This window comes from Mirounga leonina, unplaced genomic scaffold (assembly GCF_011800145.1).
Source record: "Mirounga leonina isolate KUSES-001 unplaced genomic scaffold, KU_Mleo_1.0 Mir_125, whole genome shotgun sequence".
NCBI lineage: Eukaryota > Metazoa > Chordata > Mammalia > Carnivora > Phocidae > Mirounga > Mirounga leonina.
In genome coordinates this window covers 12059196-12076327 of record NW_023270305.1, presented here as the reverse complement: position 1 = coordinate 12076327, position 17132 = coordinate 12059196, and positions in this window count along the sequence as shown.

The window sequence follows — 17132 nt, the reverse complement described above, 5'->3', positions numbered from 1 at the left end:
TTTGTCAGTCAAGGCCCAGGAGCAGAATGGATAAAGGGCTTGGAAATTGCCCAGGAGAGTGTTCCAAACATTGCCAGGCCCAGAGAGGGGAAGCCCCGCAGGACTAGCAAGTCAGCACATTCATGCGAGCACCTCTCTCCTTCCTATCACCCCCACTCCTGGCTCCCAGCTCCCGGCAGGGCTCCTCACAGACAACAGACAACATCTAGCTGTGGGAAGGCAGTGAACAAAGAGAAGCAGTTTCCCCCTCCCACCTCTCGTGGATCACAGACTCGAGTCTCCAGCCAAAGGAGGGGAGAAGCTGTAATTACGAGGTTGAGGCTGTGTGCGTGACTTAACGCCACCATAAGGATGCTTATTACCTGAGAGTGATGAGAAATGAAGGACGTGCTTGAGTCTTCGCCCGGAAGGGGAAAACAGGAAGACACATAAAGAAAGTTGCTTCCACTGTTTGATGAGCTAGATGCACAAAAAAGATTAGTTAACAAGGGTAAAAGTGTGTGAGTTTTTTTCATCATTTTTCATTCTAATTAGGAATAATTAGGTCTTATCATGAATGATTATTTTTTTTAAGATTTTATTTATTTATTTGGGAGAGAGATAGATAGAGCATGTCCAGGGGCGAGGAGGCACTGAGTAGGGACCCAGACGCCGGACTTGATCCCACGACCCTAAGATCATGACCTGAGCCAAAGGCTGTCAGACACTTAACCAACTGAGCCATCCAGGTGCCCCATCATGAATGATTAGAAAGGTCTATTAATATATGTCAAATGTAGATGTTGATCAAGATATGTGCAGACATCAAGAGAAGGAATAAAAAGTCTCCACACATTGTTTTGTTATATTGGGATGCATTCCATGAAAAGGAAAGGAAAAGGTGGACACATTGCAATGGAAAAGGACCGTCTACTCTCCCGTCCACCCCACTCTGTACTTATGCGTTCCTGGTATGCGGCGCCCAGCTAATCTGTGGCTACTCTAAGTCAAGGCTTACAGTTCGGCTGCTCCATTTGTTCTTCACCTTGACCTGCTACATGACTTGAAAATTCTTGTGCTTGGTCCTTCAAAGGCTAAGGGAAAGCACAGTGGCAGAGTTCCACTTAACAGTGACATCCCACCTTGTGTGAAAACATGTAGATGTTTATCAATTACCTTAGAATGTTCTAGTGTAGTTTGTCACACGTATACAGCATTCATGTGGTGGTGGATCGTCTTCATAACTGGTAACTTTTTAAAAGATGAAGGAATAAAGTTCTACCTTCTAAAAAAAAAAAAAGAATTGGGGCAGGGTGGCTCAGTCGTTAAGCGTCTGCCTTCGGCTCAGGTCATGATCCCAGGGTCCTGGGATCAAGCCCTGCATCGGGCTCCCTGCTCGGCGGGAGGCCTGCTTCTCCCTCTCCCACTCTCCCTGTTTGTGTTCCCTCTCTCTCTATCTCTCTCTCTGTGTCAAATAAATAAATAAATAAATAATCTTTTAAAAAAATTTTTAAAAAGAATAAAAAGGCTCCAAATGTATGACTTGTTTCAATTATCCACACTTGAAGAAAGTCACATATGGGGGCGCCTGGGTGGCTCAGTCGTTAAGCGTCTGCCTTCAGCTCAGGTCATGGTCCCAGAGTCCTGGGATCGAGCCCCGCATCGGGCTCCCTGCTCCACGGGAAGCCTGCTTCTCCCTCTCCCACTCCCCCTGTTTGTGTTCCCTCTCTCGCTGTCTCTTTCTGTCAAATAAATAAATAAAATCTTAAAAAAAAAAAAAAAAAAAGACTGGGGCGCCTGGGTGGCTCAGTCGTTAAGCGTCTGCCTTCGGCTCAGGTCATGATCCCAGGGTCCTGGGATCGAGCCCTGCATCGGGCTCCCTGCTCAGCGGGAAGCCTGCTTCTCCCTCTCCCACTCCCCGTTTGTGTTCCCTCTCTTGCTGTCTCTCTCTCTGTCAAATAAATAATAAATAAAATCTTTAAAAAAAAAAAAGAAAAAGAAAAAAAGAAATTAAAAAAAAAAGACAAGAAAGCCACATATAATGACAGAGTATGCAAAAAGTTTCATCCCAATACACAAATTAAAATCAAAGCCAGCGACTGCTACTCACCTGGCTCAAGCTCATAATGGATGACTTAATTATACCCTTATGGCCATTATTGCACATGGAAGATGGGGTACTGAGTCACTCCTGTCTATTGCCACCACTCTCCTCCTGGAGTATCTCTCTTAAACATTCTATACACTTGTTGATCCAAATAAATCAAGTAAACGTATTTGTGCCCCCACCACTTATAGTTCACAAGCTGTCTTCTGCAGTATTGCAGGCCAACAAACACATTCTATTTCTCCACGTCATATGAAAACTAGATAGTTTCTAATTGTCTTATGTCTCAACTCTTCTCCATTGTATCCTGAGACATAGATATCTGTACTGCACATCATGTTTGCACTTTGGAGATGGAATCCCACAACGGTGAACTTATTCTTCATTTCAGCATGATGTAAACATCTCAGAAGGCTATGGCAGGAAGCACCCACAAGAGACTTTTCATCTTTGTACATGCCTGAAATGAACTGGTGGATATTCACGTGTATTAATCAGAGAGACCCAGGTCAGCTACATTACAGACATTAAAACATTTTTAATCCTGGTAGGTTATTCAAATACCGTACAGTCAATTGCAATTTTTTAAATTTATTTTTTAGATTTATTTATTTATTTCAGAGAAAGAGAGTACATGATGGAGAGGGGAGAGGCAGAAGGAGAGGGCGAAATAAAGCATACTCAGGACTCAATCTTTGGACTCTTAGATCATGACCTGAGCTGAAACCAAGAGTCAGATGCTCAACCAACTGAGCCATCCAGGTGCCCCGTTGTTTCAGAATAATAGACATCTCATTCTTTTGCAAAGCATGACAATCTTCGAAGCCAAACCTCATTTTGGAAGTTTAGTTCTCCTGAAGGGGAATTTTGTACATGCAATATTCTCCCAATGGTTGAAAGAGATTTAAGTATTTGTTGTGTAGGGAATGCAGTCTTTATTTCATGTTTCTATGAACATCAAGTTTCCCCAACTTTTGGAATTTATATACCAGACAAAGGCTAATTTTCTAATATGTCAAGAGTCCCTGCTTAATATGAAGAAGATGACCAACCCACAAGAGAAAAAGGGGCCAAAAAAAAAAAAGAAGAAGAAGAAGTATGGATAGTTCCCAGGAAAGGACATCTAAATATATCTTATAAAATAAAAAAGATGCTAGGGTACCTGGCTGGCTCAGTCGGTAGAGCATGCAATTCTTGATTTTGGGGTTGTGAGTTCAAGCCCCATGTTGGATGTAGAGATTACTTAAAAAAAAATAAAATCCTGGGCACCTGGGTGGCTCAGTTGGTTAAGCGACTGCCTTCGGCTCAGGTCATGATCCTGGAGTCCCAGGATCGAGTCCCGCATCGGGCTCCCTGCTCAGCGGGGGGTCTGCTTCTCCCTCTGACCCTCTTCCCTCTTGTCTCTCATTCTCTCTCTCAAATAAATAAATAAAATCTTTAAAAAATAAATAAATAAATAAATAAATAAATAAAATCCTCCCAAAAAGTAAATAAAATAAAAATAAAAGGAAAGATGCCTAGCTTCATCATAATGAGGGAAATAAAATTTTAAATGATAATGCAGTACCGTTTTCACCTACACATTGGTAAAGATCAAAAAGTTGATGACACATCTGAGTTGGCGAGTTTGTAGAAAAGCAGGTACGCATACTTATACGACTTTCTCAGGAGGCTACAGGGCAACATTTATCAAAATTACAAAGGACAGTATGTGTTAGTCAAAACTTGCAGAACAGTGTACTCAAAATGGTAAAAAAAAAAAAAAAACCTGCAATATATAAATTATACCATAATTTTTTAATGAAAAAAGTTAACATCAGTCTCCTCACAAGATATCCCATATTGCCTTTAAAGAGAATGAGATTGATCTATACCAGCAATAAATTCTAAAATATATTAAGTGGGGGCGCCTGGGTGGCTCAGATGTTTAAGCCTCTGCCTTCGGCCCAGGTCGAGATCTCAGGGTCCTGGGATCGAGCACCATGTTGGGCTCCCTCCTCGGCGGGCAGTCTGTTTCTCCCTCTGCCTCTGCTGCTCCCCCTGCTCATGCTCTCTCTGTCTCTCCTTCTCTAATGAATAAATAAAATCTTTAAAAAATAAATAAATAGAGGCGCCTGGGTGGCTCAGACGGTTAAGCGTCTGCCTTCGGCTCAGGTCATGATCCAGGAGTCCTGGGATCGAGTCCCGCATCGGGCTCCCTGCTCCTTGGGAGCCTGCTTCTCCCTCTGCTTCTCTCTCTCTCTCTCTGTCTCTCATGAATAAATAAATAAAATCTTAAAAAAATATATATTTTAAAAAATAAATAAATAAAATAAAATATATTAAGTGAAGAAAGCAAGGTGCAGAATGGTGTGTGTTCCTTATATATTCCTTTCAAGCAAAGACAAATGACATATACTGATTCACATATATAAGTTTGCGTATGCCTATAATCTCTAGAAGTATATACACAGACAGGGGCTACCTCTGGGGAGGGAGTGGAAGCCAAAGGGTGGGGTGCGGGAGACTCATTTTTCACTGCATATACTTTCATATTGCTCGGTTTTGTTGTTTGTTTACCATGTGTATGTATTACTTTTTCAGGTATAATTAAAACCTCTAAAAATGAGAAAAAATACAGATACTTGTCCTCAACCAAAACACTTCACTTCTAGAAATTTGTTTCAAAGATACAATCATTCATGGGCAGACTGGTGTATGTGCAAGGTTTTTCACTGTAGCACAATTTGTAAGAGCCAAAGATGGGGGGGGTGGAATGTAAATGTCACCAATACGACACTGGTGAAATTACGGTATTATGAAATTATGGAATACTAACAGGCTATGAAAAAGAATGAGGAGGCTCCTTGTGTACCAAAATGGAAGTAGAGCTAAGATATCCCAAGTGAAGGGACGCCTGGGTGGCTCAGTCAGTTAAGCATCGGCCTTCAGCTCAGGTCATGATCCCAGAGTCCTGGGATCAAGTCCTACATCGGGCTCCCTGCTCAGTGGGGAGCCTGCTTCTCCCTCTGCCTTCTTCTCTCCCTGCTTTTGCTCTCTCTCAAATAAATAAATAAAATCTTAAAAAAAAAAAAGATATCCTAAGTGAAAAAAGAAATCTGTACCTTTGCAGAGTAGGACATATACCATTGTTGAGGTAAAAGGGGAAAGATATTTACATGCATTCCTTTAAATGTGCATAACATGGCCCAGAGAAAACATCAGATGGATGGCCTCGGGGGAGGAGAACTGGGCACGGGGGAGAGAAGGGAGTGGGAAAGAAAGCATTTGCAAATATTTTGAGCCATGTGAAAGAATTACCTATTAACATAGACCGTAGGTGTTCTTGGTGTAGTATTGCCAATATATCTGTGTGATATATGACAGAGGGGCTCCCTATGAAGATAGCCTTTCAGCACAATGTGTCCTTTACCACCATAGAAAAAGAAAAAAAAAATTTTTTTAATTAAAAAAAAAACCAACAGGGCGCCTGGGTGGCTCAGTCCGTTGAGCGACTGCCTTCGGCTCAGGTCATGATCCCAGGGTCCTGGGATCGAGTCCCACATCGGGCTCCCTGCTCTGTGGGGAGCCTGCTTCTCCCTCTCCCACTCCCCTGCTTGTGTTCCCTCTCTCGCTGTGTCTCTCTCTGTCAAATAAATAAATAAAATCTTTAAAAAAAAAAAAAACCCAACAATGGAATCTGCCCTAATGTTTTTGTTTTTGTTTTTTTAAGATTTTATTTATTTATTTGACAGAGAGAGATAGTGAGAGCAGGAACACAAGCAGGGGGAGTGGGAGAGGGAGAAGCAGGCCCCCCGCCAAGCAGGGAGCCTGACTCGGGGCTCGGTCCCAGGACCCCGGGATCTCGACCCGAGCCGAAGGCAGACGCCTAACGACTGAGCCACCCAGGCGCCCCTGCCCTACTGTTTTGTTTGCACAGGAAAATGAACTGGGTCTGTTTCCAGGGAATGCTCCAGGTAGACAAACTGTCTGGCCCCTTGTCTTGGAATCATCCTGCCAATGACAAAACGTTTCTCACCCTTTGACAAGGATGCAGACACCTGGAGTGCAGAGCGCACAGGTCACCGTGGGGAAGGCTAGAGGCATTGACTTAAGAATGAAGCTTTTCTGAAGTGAACGGTTTCTTCACAGTGACCTCCGTCCCCAGGCACAAATGTCTCTCGGCCAAGACATTGTGGTCACACTGGTGGGTCAGCCTGTTGTGTCTGTTTCCCGGAACATCGCTGTTTGAGCAAAACAAATAGCCGGAGAAATTCGGGCCTCGTGGTGGGAGACCGCTACTTTTACAATGATAGGCTTATGTGTACCGATAATCTATCAATATTTCTAAGTATCTTCGAGATTACTTTATCCCATGATAATGGGAAATAATTTAGATTCAAAAAGGAAACAAGTGTACATGCTCAGACTCGAGGAAGCTGTCCCCAGAGCATATTACCATAATGATGATCAGAGTTCATTAAGTATATCATATCAAGAATACTAATTTAAGCTCTTTAAATTACACAACAGGGGAACATTACTGTCTAAAGAAAAGACAGTACAAATATTGGACATAGGAAGTTATAAGTGTACTTATACCCTATGAAGTATTTTAAGATTTGTTTTATTTATTTTAGAGAGAGAGCAGGGGGAGAGGAAGGAGAGAAGCAGACTCCCCACTGAGCATGGAGCCGTAGTGGGGTTGGATCTCACAACCCTGAGGATCTCACAACCCTGAGATCACAACCTGACCAAAACCAAAAGTCTGATGCTTAACTGACTGAGCTGAGCCAGGCACCACCCCCAATATTAATTTTTATGACACATTCAGTATCTGAGACTATTTCTTGGTCATAAGAGATTCTGAACCTATGTATCAGTTAGAACCCCCTGGGTAGCAAGCAAGAGAAAAATCTGATCCAAACACTGGCTTCAACAAAATAGGAATTTACTAGATTATGTAAATGAACAGTCCAGGGATAAGGCTTGGTACTATGCTGCTATCTTGGTTTGAAGGCTGAAACGTATCACCAGCGAGCCTTTCTGTCTGTCTGTCTGTCTGTCTCTCTCTCTCTCAGCTCCATTCTGAGACTGGTTCCCACTCAAGATATCAAGATGGCTACAGCAACTCTGGGCCTCACTTTAAAGGTAAAAATCTGGCAGGATGGAGAAAGAATCTCTCTCTCCCAGAAGTCCCAGCAGAAGTATTCTCACTGATTCTGAACGAGGCTTCTGTGAATCAGTCAGTCCGTCTGGCCAGGGGAATGCAACATTTGGGCGGACCTGAGGTTGCAAGCTCTGTGTCTGAAGCAGGGTGAAGCCCCAGAGGAAGCAGCCGCACCGGGGAGACAGGGGTTTCCACAGATGGGAGCTGGAGTATGGTTACCAGCAGAAGGGTGGCCACATGGTGGGCGGTGAAGAGAACAGCTGTCTGTAAGCAGCTGTGGCCTGAGATAATGAGTGTGCAATGGAAATCCAATAGGAATGAGGATCTACCAAGAACAAGAAAGGCACACTCAAAGAAAGGATGGAATATAGATGTTTACATCCATCATTTGACATTAATATTTTAAATTAAAGAGTCAAGGTTTCTGGACTTGATATGCAATTTCAAAAAGAAAGAATAATGAATGTTCCTGGACTTAATGGGGCAATTTCAAAAAGAAAGAATAATTGCTTTATTCTTCAAAACTAAAAAAAAAAAAAAACCCTTCATAAAATAAGCTTTGAGAAGAAAATTTTTATCCTGAGAATTACTGCAAATATAAGATTACTCTCATCTAAAAGCACATCAGAAATAAAAGACAGTGCTGGGAATCAGCTGCTGTCAGTTTTAGATGGAATGTCTAATTTGAAAATGATTTATTCTTTACCATGTAAGGCTCTTCTATCATATGTAAATCGGAGGTGATTCGTACAACTCATGTAGTCGGAAGATAAGCTCTAGAGTAAGAAGTTTGGGTTAGAAGCAGAGTGACTTTTAAAAACAGTTTCACAGTCCGTTTCTATACTCATCAAGCATTTCATAGCAAGAAATTTAGTCTGAGAATTTTTCTAAGTCACTGCAGAGAATTAATAATTATCAGAGGAAGAAAAACATTTTACTAGTTTCTGTCCTGCCCTTGGCACAGGGCCCGGGGGATTTAGCGTGTATAATTTCTCCTGAGCTCCTCTGGCAGGGGCTATTGGTAGCCTACCCAACAGCTATTCCCCACTTCTTTTTGGCTTAAAATAATAATAATAATAAATAAGTACATAAATAAAATAAAAGCCCTATTTCGATTGGGCAATGATGTGCCCAGCTTCAAGGTCTAAGTAAAGCGTGCCATTCTCATTTCCCTTTTGTCAGTCCAGTGAGGGGCATGTGGTCAAGTTCTGGCCCAAGACGGCTGCTTGGAGCTTCAATGTTTCTTCCTGCTCAGGGAGACTTCAAAGAAGAGAAAGAAACCCGGTCAGCTCCGGTCTCCTCCCTGTCTGCTGAGGACTCGGCAAGCGGAGGGCGCAGTGTTTAGAGCTGCCGTGCCACCTGCTGGCCGAAAGGAGAAGAACAGCCGACTTGTGCCCAGATGTCCAGAGGCTGAGCACCCCGGTCATCACCTGCTTCCACACGTTTCGTTAAGTGGCATATTATGGGTCAGGTGGTGTGAGCACTTTTAGTTGGATATTCTGTTGCTTTGGGCCAACGTCATTTGTAAATGATACAGATCCCCTCAAATTTCTGACTTGTGGTTGCCAGACTAAATACCACACAGCTAAATTGGGAGGTTATGTATTTGCCTAACAAAGCCTCAAACAAAGGACCGACTTTCAAACAGTCAGTCTTGCAGAACAGCTATTTCTTAATCTGCCCTATTTGTTTAAATCTGATCTGGTGTTTCCCCCTGCCCGCAAAATAATTCAAGCCAGACTTCTTTTTTTTTCCCCCTACCATTTCCTTTGGAAAGACATTAAAGAAATGTATTGGTAAGATGACATTCCCTCACAGCTGACACCTGTCCTCCTGCTTCAAACATGGCAATCCGTACAATTTGCAGAGAGAAGTTCTGAGCTCATGATAAGGAAGAGCCTTCGCTCAAAGCCAAAGCGAAGACAAACAGGCTGCTTCGGAGGGTGGTGGCAGATGGTGGACCTCACCCGCAGAGCAGCTGAAGAATAAACAGAATGACAGGACTTTGTAAAGGAAATTTAAGTGTCAGATGGCATTAGACAAAATAATCTTCGAGGTTCCTCTCAACTCTGAGATTCAAGGATTGTCTGTTCTTCAATCTCAAATCTTAAAACTGAAATACGCCTTTTTTTTTGTTTGACTCTGCAAAACTGTTTTTATTACCATCTTCTCTCCATAAAGATCTGATAGATACCCATTTTTTTTTCTGCTTTCTGACTGCCTACTCCTCACCCTTAATGTTATGTAGCCCATACTCTATACCCCACCTCTGGACTAAACGTGTTCTTTTACTAATGACTGAAGATTTAAGCCAAATCCAACACTTTTCTTAATCTTTAAAAAACTAGATAATTAGTTTATTTTTGCAAATGCTACAAAGAATCGACATGCATTTTTAGAATTCTCATTCTTGTATATATGCCTGCAACATTAGCATCTGATGGAGTTGCTTGCTGTCCTTGGTGTCCTTGTTCCTTGTTGCCCATATCTTTCTTGGTTCTCACGTATGCCTTGCATGATTTTTGTTCCCAGCTTTACTGAGATTTTATTGACATATAACACATACAGTTTAAGGTACAATGTGATGATCTGATCCATGTAAATAATGCAAAATGATTACCACAATAAGATTAGTTAACACCTCCAACCCCTCACATAATTACCTGTTGTGTGTGTGTGTGGTGAGAACATGTAAGATCTACTCTCTTCACCTGCAGTATATAGTATAGTACTGTTCATTAGAGTCCCCGCGCTATCCATTAGATCCCAGAACTTACTCACCTTAGAGCTGGAAGTCTGTCCCCTTCTTAATCTTCGTATTGTCTGGATCGTCTGCTGCATCTGACACTGTTTCCCAACGCCTACTTGAAATTCTCTCCTTCCTTCCATGACATTCCAGGCACCTGAGGGTTGTTTTTTCCCTTTGTAATCCTTATCAAGATATAACTGAATCATCTGAGGAAGCTTTTAAAGTTTATACACATCCAAGCTCTAGTCCAAGATTCAGGGAGTCAAATATGGGGTGCCTTTGTCCCAACATCCTATGTTTTTAGAGGATACATTTCCCTTAATCCTTCTCCCATCTATTCTGGTTTGTAAGCAGGGAAGAGATAGAGGATGGCTGTTAGAGTACCAAATCCTGTTCAGGATTACACAGTTAAATTTAGATTTTAAATGAGGAAAAAGGCTTGGCATGTGCTATTAAAAAGTGACCAAGGGGAACTTCTTCTCAAAAAGGAAAACAAAAAAAACAAAACAAACAATCAAACAAAAAACACTAAGCATAAGGAAAAGAATGATAAATTAAGCTATGTTAAAATTAATAACTTCTGTTTATCAAAAGACACCATTAAGAGAATGGAAAGGTAAGCCACAGAGTGGGAAATCATATTGGTACCACATATTATTGAAAAGAGACAAGGAAGGAAGGAAGGGAGGGAGGAAGGGACTTCATCTAAAATGTATAAAGAACCCTTACAAATCAATAAGAAAAATATGGCCAACCCAATGGGGATTCATGAAGAATTCTAGAAATCGCCCATGAGCAAACCAGCCTCAGACATTGACAAGCTCTCCAGTTTGCAAAGCCATCTCTCAAAAATGTCAGTGAAGTAAACTTTGTTGCTCCTCGTCTTGCCTTCGCCCCAGCTCTGTGCTCATCTCTACCCTGGCTCCTTGCAGTTACTAACAATGAGCCCATAGTTTAGAGGTTGCAGAGGAGGAGAGTGAGAAAGAGAAAAGCTCTATACGCAGACTTGTATCTGCGGCAGGTGCCAGTGGGGAAAAGATTTAATTACTGAGTTGAGGCTATGTTCTAGTGATGTTTTCACCTGGTGTGTAATTCTAGGTTAGCAGCTGTTTACTTCAGCACACTAACGATATCATTCCTTAATCTTTCGGCTTCTATAACCGCTGCTGAGAATTCAGCAGTCAGTCTAACCATTGCTTCTTTGAAGGTAAACTGTCCTTTTCCCTCTGGCAGCCCTTAATAGTTTCTCATGGCCTTTGGTTTTCTTCACTTCCCTATGGTGCATCTGTGGTGGCCTGCTTTCTATGATGCTCCTTGCAATTTATTGGGCTTCTGTGGGTTGATGTCCAGAGCTGAAAAATTCCAGCTATTATCTCCTTAAATGTTGCTTCTGTCCCATTCTCTTTTACTTCTTTTTTAAGTTCTCCAGCTGAATGTTCATTGTATTCTCTTTTTTTCATTCTTTTTTTCTCCTTATGCTTCATTCTGAAAGGTTTCATCTGATCTTTGTCAGAATTCTTTCTTAATTGTGTCTAATTTGTTCTTAAATGCATCCGCTGATTTAATTTAGGTTACTTGATTTTTTTTTTTTTTTTTTACTATTTGAGTTTCTATTTGGTTCTTTTTCAAGTCTATGTCATTTTCTTATATGTTAGAGTTTTCTGCTAAAATATTCATACTTCACTTGTATCTACTTGAACTTGGTAAGCATAATTGCTTTACAGTCTGTATTTGGAATCCCTGAGGGTCTATTTCTGCAGTCTGATTTATTTTTCTTGTTCATAGTGTTTTATCATCTTGTATACCTGGTTATTTTTTCCTATGTCCTGATAATTGTATTTTTAATTAAAAATAATTTTAGACCTACTATGATATTCTAGTTCTCCAAAGAGAATTTTTTTAAAGATTTATTTCATTTTATTTATTTATTTATTTTTTAAAGATTTTATTTATTTATTTGAGAGAGAGAGAATGAGAGAGAGCACATGAGAGGGGGGAGGGTCAGAGGGAGAAGCAGACTCCCTGCCAAGCAGGGAGCCCGATGCGGGACTCGATCCAGGGACTCCAGGATCATGAGCTGAGCCGAAGGCAGTCACTTAACCAACGAGCCACCCAGGCGCCCGATTTATTTCATTTTAAAAAGAGAGAGAGAGAGCTTGAGCAGGAGGAGCAGAGGGAGAGAGAGAATCTCAAGCAGACTCTGTGCTGAACACAGAGCCTCCTGCAGGGCTTAATCTCATGACCCTGAGATCACGACCTGAGCTGAAACTAAGAGACGCTCACCCGACTGTGCCACCCAGGTGCCCCATCCAAAGAAAATTTTTATTGCTTCTACCAGGCACTTGAAGGCACCAACATTCCAATATTACCCTAATCCCGTTTCAGGCTTGAGATTTTCCAGGCCACCCAGATGACTCAAAGAGAGACTACAGTATGTGCAAGGGCTGGTTGACTTCCAATTCACTCTTATTTCTAGTGTCTGTCAGTCTCAACTCAGTCTCAACTCAACTTAGGCTTGTCTCCCTAGCCCTAACGGGGCTGTTAAACCTCTCAACCACCTGCTCTGGATCACCACACATCCTCGGGGCAAAATGACACTGGTACCATGCTTATCTTTATGGATTTTCATCTTCTCTTCACCTGGTAATTCCTCACTATTTGTTAGTTTGCTATTTCTAGAAAGGTGATTTTATATTTTGTTCAGCATTTTAGTTGTCTTCAGTGGGAGGATTTTTCTAAATGACTTAACTTACCATTCCCGGAAGTGGAAGACTAACCTTAACTTTTCATCTCCTACTTACCATCCTGTGACTTTTTGAGGAAGCACAGACATAGTGAGACAATGAAAGTTGGGGGTTTGGTATTACCCTCTCCATTAATTTGTTGTGTGGTTTAACTAACATTTGACTCTCAATTTTGTGGAAGCAAATTAAAATTAAAACACACCCCCATATTCTTTATAGAAATTTAAGGAAAATATTCAAGGGAATTCAAAAATACATATATCACTGAGGCCTGAAAGAATTTTTGTGCTCTTCTCCAAAATGGCTTAGTCTGTGCTGGTAAACATAGCAAATGGACAACCTTATAAACTAAACCAAAAAAATTTTGGTTACCTAATTATTCAGATTTAATCCAGATCTTAAAAAGGATTACATCTGATCCTGTTTTGTATTAGTCCCAGGTGACAGATTTTTTCTATTGGGCTTTCTTCTAGATCATGAAATAATCTATGAAAAAATAAGAACCCCCTTGCTGTCAAATAGTTTTGATAAGAGCTGTTTTACTCACACAAATATGGAGCTTTCAAATCTGTATGAATGTCAGAGATTATAAATTACATTTTGGATAATTACGGAAAGTTTAAAACATGGCTAATGTGAGATGGTACTGTTAATGTGTTAACTGGAATAGACTAGGTTATGCTGCAGGATTAACTAATCCCCAACTTCCACTGATGTAACCCATGAAAGTTTACATTTCACTCACGAAAAGTTGGCTGCAGGTACTGGGGCTCTTCCTGACACCTCCCTTCCAAGCATGCCTGACATCCAGGCTGTTCCATCTTGTGGTTACCCCATCTTCAGGTCTAGCATCTACTGTTGTGGCGGCAGGGAAAGAGAGAAGCATCAAGAACTAAAAAGTGCTCTTCTCTTTATTCTTTGTCCCAGAAGTGACACATGTCACTTCTCGCAGCTCACTTGTCATAACTCATCACATAGACCCATCTAACTGCAAGGGAGCTAGGAAATATATGGGAGCACATGGATATTCAGTGACTAATAAATTACAATAAATTACTTCACTTTAAATATGATTGAACTTAACATGAACTCCTTGAAATATTTCCAAGGAAGAGTTATTCCTGAAACAATAGGAAATCCATGGTGTGATTTCCAGTATTTGAAGAAGCAGATCCTCTGCTGTGTTTCCCCCCACAATGGTTAATTTTTTAGGAGGTTCTGACAGGCTCAAACATAAAACACAGCATGGAGCTTCGTTTATTCTTGGATAGTTGCCTTATATTTAAAAGGAAGGAATTGGACTGATTGATCTCTAACGTCACTTAAGAGCCCTCAAAAACACTGTTTAACATCTCCAAAGTTATTTTTTATTTTAACTTGGAATAATTTTTTTTCAGAATTCTGTTTTTTTAACTAAAACTTTAACTATGCACCAGCCCCTTGGGGAAAAAAAATTTTTTTTGATAAGTGAAGTAGAGCTTCAGGTAAATCTTATGCATCTGGTTTTTGTCACACGGGATTTCTATCCAAGGACCTTCCCTTTTTTTTTTTTTTAAAGATTTTATTTATTTATTTGATAGAGAGAAATAGCGAGAGAGGGAACACCAGCAGGGGGAGTGGGAGAGGGAGAAGCAGGCTTCCCGCCGAGCAGGGAGCCTGATGTGGGGCTCGATCCAAGGGCGCTGGGATCATGACCTGAGCTGAAGACAGACGCTTAACGACTGAGCCACCCAGGCGCCCCTTTTTTTTCTTTTTAATGAAGGCATTTTGTTAGGCAGCATAAGTTAAAAACCGAAATTACCATTCCTCAGGTGCAGTGGCAAGAGGTGAGATCAGATTATTCAAAAAAAATTAACATGACCTTATGTCATTAAAACTTCACCCTCCATATATAACTTAGCACATCTGAGTTTTAGTAAGAGAATTTTGCTAAATTTGTTAATAATGTTTCCTGTGTTCTGTTTATTGGTAAGAGATTGAGAGACTATTGGTAATAGTCTCTGGACTTGTGGTTGAAAAATCAGATCCTAGGGTGCCTGGGTGGCTCAGTTGGTTAAGCGACTGCCTTCGGCTCAGGTCATGATCCCGGAGTCCTGGGATCGAGTCCCACATCGGGCTCCCTGCTCGGCAGGGAGTCTGCTTCTCCCTCTAACCCTACCCCCTCTTGCGCTCTCTCTCTCACTCTCTCTCTCAAATAAATAAATAAAATCTTTAAAAAAAAAAAAAGAAAAATCAGATCCTATAGGGTCTATCTAAACAGGTCGATGAAGCAGATACGTGGTGTTTGTGAGGACAGTCAAGAATAGGAGCGAGCTTGTTTAAAGTGAGGATCCAGTGTCAGCATGTTGTTGTTAGGCAAGAATTTGGGACCAGCGTTGCCAGATCTTCCAAATTAGGAATGAAGGAAAGAGAGAACTGAAGAAGGTAAAGAGGCCGCTGGCTCAGAATGGAAGAGGCAAGGGATTGTTGCAGGGAGGGAGAGAAGCTACATCTTTCTTCCGACTCTTGGCTTCCCTCTCTCACTCAAGCAATTTCTTCCTTAGGCAAGGTTAAAGAGGGAAACCAGGAAAGCAAAGTCTGCGGGATACATGAAAGTAAAATTTAAAACAGCAACGCAGCTCTCAGAACTCAAGGCCTGAAGACAAAAGAGGCAAGGATTAATAACAATAGGAATAGTAATAGTAGTAAGGAACAGTTATTACACTAACAAGATGACCCATTGTGGGCCCCTAGGTAGTCTACACAAGAAAATGATTCAAGGTGGGGGCTGACCACGGCACAACCATGTGATTAGAAGGCTGGGGCTTTGGGCCACATGATACCAGCCTGATTTCCAGGGAGGGGAGAGAGACATGGAGTTCTACCATGTGGGCAATAAATCAATCAATCATACCTGTGTAATGAAGCCCCAGTAAAAATTCTGGACACTGAAGCTCCGAGAAACTTCTCTGGTTGACATACTCTTTGGGTATTGTCACACTTAAATGTTGGGAGGGTAACACATCCTGAGGACGATGGAAGCTTTGCATTTAGAACTCACCCACACTTAGCTCCATCTGTATCTTCCTTTGGCTGGTTCTAATTTGTATCCCTTGCCAAAAATAAATGTGATTATGAGTTTAATAGCTCTCAGAGAGTTCTGTGGTCTTTCTAGCAAATTATCATACCTCAGGCTAGTCATGGGTACCTCTGAATTTATAGCCCGCTGATCTGAAGTGAGGGTGGCCCTGGGAACCTCCAAACTCTATACTGGTGTCTAAATGTGGGCAGACTTCCAGACACTGTGCCCTCTGACTGTGGGGTTTGCTAAACTCCTCTGCATGTGCTCAAGAGATTGTTATGATGACAGAATAACACAAAGAGGGTAAGAAATCTGGCTGAGGTCACACAGGGCGTAAGAGGAAAAGCTTGGATTCAAACATGGACATTGCAACCACCACATTATATTGTTGCTCCGTTACCTCAAACTCAATAGAAAGAATATCTAATAGCACCTTGGAAAAGGTTTGCTTAGACCTGTTTTCAAGTGCACTGTGATACACAATAAGAATCTGTATTTCATAGGACTGCTCATTATACACACATACGCACACCTGAGACAAAATGTGACACGCTCTGACCTTTTCTAAATTCGATTATTTGTGTTTTCTAAATGCTATAAACCTACCAAATCGATTTCCTATCCAGTTAAGAATTTTGCACCAGCAGTGTAAAAATAGTACTTTCCAATTCTGGTTTTAAATTAGAATAACCTGGAGAATTTTTCAAGAAAAATGCAAAACCCAGGCTCTGCCCCTAGAGATTTTAATTCAATTAGTCTAGGATGGAGATAGGGCATCAACATTTTGTGTTTTTAAAGTCTCTGGGTACTTCTAATGTACAGCCAGGAGTTGAGAACACTGTTCAAAAATATTATCTACATGCGATTTCAAGCAAATGCTTTAAGGAATAAATATGCTCTTTTATTTTAAAATGAAAATGCACGGCTAAATATGGTGACCTGGATCCCTTGCAGCTCACTTTCATAGCTATGGCATCTATAGTAGCTTTATACCTAAACTGCAAAAGCAACCGTTTGAGCAATTAAGAAATAAACATGAGAGGGGCGCCTGGGTGGCTCAGTCGTTAAGCGTCTGCCTTCCGCTCAAGTCATGATCCCAGGGTCCTGGGATCGAGCCCCGCATCGGGCTCTCCCTGCTCAAGCAGGAAGCCTGCTTCTCCCTCTCCCACTCCCCCTGCTTGTGTTCCCTCTCTTGCTGTCTCTCTGTCAAATAAATAAATAAAATCTTTAAAAAAAAAAAAAAAAGAAAGAAATATGAGAACAGACTCTATAACTCTAAAGACATGTAGTAACACATTGGTGACTTTTCACTTAAAAGTGATTTTATTAATTATTAAGAAGAT